We start from the raw sequence: 4905 nt of genomic DNA on the forward strand, positions 1-4905 counted from the left end.
ACCCTCTGATGTGACAGACACTGTGCTGGGCACAGGATGTCCTGCCACTCCCTGCCACCCTGTCCCCACCTTCCTCACCCCTCTCACTGCCTCCCACTTCCATCCCACAAGGGCTGGGGCTCAGAGATACCTGGGGCCGCTGGACCTCTCGTCTCCCTGCCCCAGCCCTTCCCCACCTCAGCCTCTGTCCTTGTGGTCTCCTGTCTGGACTGACTTTCTCTGTGAACCCACATGTCCTGGCCTGAGCCGCTCTTCTTTAGAGCTCCTAAGCCTAGATTGGCAGGCCTGCCCCGGTGGAAGCCAAGGCCTCGGGCTTTGGAGCCAGGTTGCCCGCAGGTCTCCCTCCCTCACTCACCTGTGGTATGAGCTTGGGTCAGGGTCCTCACCTCCCCGAGCCTCTCTCATCAGCTGTACAGTGGAGCCTGTGACAGTGCCCACCTCACGGGGTTGCTTTGACGAGTAAATGAGTGAATGTCTGTGACGTGTTTACAACAGTGCTCGGCATACTGTAGGTGCTCAGTAAATAGAATGTGAAGTCCCAGAGGGCAGGCACCCTCGTTTGACTCACTAATAGGTCCTCAACATCTGACACCAGGCCCGGCATAAGAATGAGCAGAGAGGCCGGGTGCCGTGGCTCATGCCCGTAATCCCAGCACTCTGGGAGGCTGAGGTGGGAGGATCTCTTGAGGCCAGGAGTTCGAGACCAGCCTAAGCAAGATAAAGATCCCATCTCTACAAAAAATAGAAAAATTAGCCTGGTGTGGTGGCCTGTAGGCCCAGCTACTCAGGAGGCTGAGACAGGAAGATGGCTTGAGCCCAGGAATTTGAGGCTGCAGTGAGCTATGATTGCACCACTGCACTCTAGCCTGGGTAACAGAGTGAGACCTTGTGTCTTAAAAACAAAACAAAACAAAACAAAACAAACAAAAACAAAACCGAATGAGCAGAGGTCACTCTGGGGATGACCATACGTGAAGATTGGAGTTGACAGGTCGCACTGGCATTTCATCCATGTGGGCCTAAAACAAGCCTGTGTGACCAGCAAGCCTCTCTTTGCTCTGCACTTGGAAAGACTGTGCCTAGGACATTGCTATTTTGTTACTGGTGCTCCAGTTCACCTGGAACTACAACCTAGTCATGCTGTCACTCACACAAGCCTGGCCCATCCTGGGCACCAGCATGATTGGAAACTGTCTCCAGGGACGTCCTCTGCCAGCTCTCCACTCTGAAGGTGATTCCATTTTCTCTGCTCCTGTGCGGCTGGCGGGTCACCTGGTCATGAGGTCTTGGTTCAGCATCCGTGTGTAGCATGCGGCATCCTCCTACATGGCTTGGCCATGCCCTGTTTCATGTTGGGCACTTGAAGCTCTTCTGTTTCCCCCACTTTTATACCTGTTGGCTTCTCCTGACCTACTCAAGCTTCTTTTGGATGCAAGTGCCCAAAATCAAACTCAAACAACTGCGAGGAAACAAGAGGGATGAGTATGGTGAGGGTGGTTTATCGGAAGGAGTCAGGGGTAGCTCTCGGGAAGGCTGCTGAGGCTGGACTGGCACAGAGGACACCCTCGCTGCCCCACAGAGCCTGGGACAAGTGTGCCCAAGGGCTTGGCCGAGTGCAGGTGGGGCGATGGCTTCAGAGACAGGTTACCTGGGAGCAGGTTCCACCCCAGGCAGGCCAGAGGAGAGGTTCCGGCTGTGGCATTCTGTAACCCAGCCTTGGGCATCCCCTGCTCTGAGAAACAATTTGGGGAGAGTTAGTTTCCCAAGGCAGGTCACTCTGGGACTGAGATGGGACCTTTGCCCAAATTTCCCAAGCTTTCCTGGAAGGGCATGCTAGGAAAACAGCTCCTCGGGAGACAGTTACTAGGCCCTGGTGCAACCAGAGCCCCCTGATGTGGAAGTGGGACCCCACTTTAGCACAGGGAGAAGGGCTTTTCTTGGTCCTGTGGGCTGGGAGCTTCCTGCATGTCATATCCTTCACCCCGTGACCTACTCTGAGGCCAGTCCTATCCTCAAAGCTTTAGGTCTTGATAGGTAAAATGTGGCTTTGGGAATTCTAAAACATCCATTTTCTTTCTCTTTTGAAAATGTGGCTTTCAAAACTATTGTCTTCCTTCTTCTGTGACTACTCACCATGGACCTTAAAAAGTTTAGTTTGAAGCATCCAACAAATTGATGACTTCTCTGTCCTGGCAGTACCCACCCTCTTCCCAAGGCAAGGAAGGAATTGCTCAGTTTCAACAGGTGGTGGTTCACCCAGCAACTAGGAAAAAATAGTGTTTTAATATTTTCAAAAATACAATTCCCACTACTTATAGATGATATATAGGTATGAACAACACTAACACATTTTTTATGGCTGCATCTTCTTCAGAAAGTTCAATATTCCACAGTATATTCAGACAAGTTTGTTTGTCTTTGTTGCTTTTCTTTTAATTCTAAGTTCCATGCTCTGCCATGCCTGGGCAGGTTACTACCCGCAAAACAGGGAGGTCCTAGGTCAAGGTCGATTTGGAGGTGTTCTACAGAAGATTGTCCAGGGAGCAGAGTTAGAGTTGCGAGTGACACGTTAGTATATCAGAACCAAGGAACAACATAAAGCCACAATAGGAAAAGGTGGCCTTCAGCAGCAGGGGAGGCTTTGGGAATCGGTCAAGGTACAGGCAGGTGAGACACAGGTGGCAGAGGGGACAGAGTCTCCTTTTCTTCTAGAGCCGTGGTTCTCCATGGAGGCGTTGGGGGAGGGCTGTGATTCGGGTCTCCAGGGGACATTTGGCAAAGTCTGAAGGCATTTTTGTTTGTCACACAGAAGAATTGTCCTACTGGTAGGACCTAGTAGGCAGAGGTCAAGGATGCTGCTAAACATCCTATAGTGCACAGGACAGCCCCACCCAAGACCCATCAGTCTCAGAATGCCAATCGTGCCAAAGTTGAACAACCCTGTTTCATAGTCATCGAATCTTTGATTTTTAGGTCACGTGGCTGCCAACCCTGAAGGCTGTATTTCCCAGCCCGCTTTGCAGCTACCTATGACCATGTGACTACATTCTAGCTAACGGGACTTAAGCTGACATGGTATGGCATCTTCTGGAGCTGTCCTTAGAGAAAGAAGCATGCCCTCTCCTATCCTTTTCTCTTTTCTCTTGGCAGGAATGTGATCGTGCTGGCTGGAGTTCTGGCAGCCATCCTGGAACAATGGGATGACTTTGGAGACATTTAATGTGGAGCATTGAGGAGGAAGAGTCCCTGACCCCGTGGAGCAACCCCCTGCTCTAGACTGTCCATCTCTCAACCACTTCAGTACCTTATCTTGTTCAAGCCCTTGTTATTTTACATATTTTCTGTTACGGCTCAACTTGATTCTAATTAGCATAGTGAACCATTTGCACCTAACTTCTGCACTCTGGAATGTTCTATGTACTGAGATTTGCCATACCACCTTGGGTTAGATGACATTCTTGAAAGGGTTGAACTCGGCAAGGAGCAGACAGGGGAAGGAAGGGAGTGGGAAAGAAGGAAGGTGAAGAGGACGTGGGGTGAGGACCAGAGAGGGCTGAACTCAGGCTCTGCCTTTTATGGCAGGCTTGGCTCCAGCCCCAGTAACAGGCAGCAGGCACCAATAGGGCATCTGGGTACGGCTCTTGTGAATGGTTAATGTCGTGGGTGAAGTTGACTAAGACGACCTGAGAGCTTGTGCTACTAGGTATAATCAAGTGTGAAAATTCATAATTAACCACAAGTTCAACCCGCTGTCCTGAACCTCAGCAGAATGTACTACAGGGAGAGCTCATCTTTTTTTTTTTTTTTTTTTTTTTTTACTAAAACGAGAGCACAATTGTCCTGAATGATCTTTTTATTCCTTTCATTTGGTCCTCAGAATCAGAAAGATCTGACTGGCCAGTGGTCCTGAAACCGATGCCTCGAGCTTTTCAGAGAAGTGGCTCGAAGCGCTGCTACGATCTGTGTCACATGCACTGTATTTTTCCAGCACGCACGTCCAGCCACTCCCAAATGCCTCTCCGGGTGGTTCCTGGCCTCAGCAAGCCAAAGCCTTATTCTGGTTAACTCCGTATGCAAGACCTCACCTGCCTGCCGGTCTGGAAACAGGCCAGTCTCAGTGAATGTCTCTGGCTGTACCTGAGCGGTGACAGCTACAAGGGAACTGTATTTTCCCAAACGTCGTAGATCAGTTCCAGCAAACAGAAGGGCGACCGGCAAGAACTGTCGCTCTGGGCTCCGTGTTGACCACAGCAGCTGTGTGGAGGCCGCTGCAGCCCTGAGAAGGGCCCCTTGGACAGCTTGTCTTTAACACCTCAAGACCTGCAGTTTTGGCTCCGTCCCCAGACCCCTGAGGTTTCAGTGCCCTCAGGTGAGTGTCAGGCACCTGTAGCCCTTTTGGCAGTGCTTCCCCATGATGCACCCGGGGCTGACACAGCTCCTTTCTGCATCTCTCCATCCTGCCTCTCTGACCCATTCTCCATTCCTTCGGAATCCTGTTCTTAGACTGAAACATCACCCATCAGTTAGGTAGTAACTGAGTCGACTACTCACACACATTGTGTGAACTACTACATGTTCACGCAATGAAACAATATGAGAATGAGGTAAATCTGTATAAACTGACCCAAATGATAAGTTTGAAGTGAAAAGAGAAAGTGGTAAACCAATATACATAATGTCATCTGATTTTCATTAAAAGCAGAAAAAAAAAAAGCCTAAGTGTCGGAGAGGAATGACATTAAAATTAATGCTGTTTTCCTCCGAGGACTGGGAGAGGAAGGGTGTGGGGGTGGAGTGGCCTCAAAACATTCACTTTAATTAATTGTATAATTTTACCAATTAAAGTTAATTTGGTGTTTGGGGGTTTTTTTAAAAATAAAAATATAAGAACACGATACAAATTCT

General features: G+C 49.6%; 1 non-coding gene across 1 annotated transcript; it reads right to left on the bottom strand.

Annotated features, from left to right (window-relative positions):
* Positions 1–4160: 4160 nt before the first annotated feature.
* On the bottom strand, positions 4161–4291 carry LOC123630851. Its single transcript, XR_006732792.1, has one exon. It is a non-coding gene; the product is annotated as a small nucleolar RNA SNORA16B/SNORA16A family (small nucleolar RNA).
* Between the last annotated feature and the right edge of the window lie 614 nt (positions 4292–4905).

This window comes from Lemur catta, chromosome 1, assembly GCF_020740605.2.
Source record: "Lemur catta isolate mLemCat1 chromosome 1, mLemCat1.pri, whole genome shotgun sequence".
NCBI classification, from domain to species: domain Eukaryota; kingdom Metazoa; phylum Chordata; class Mammalia; order Primates; family Lemuridae; genus Lemur; species Lemur catta.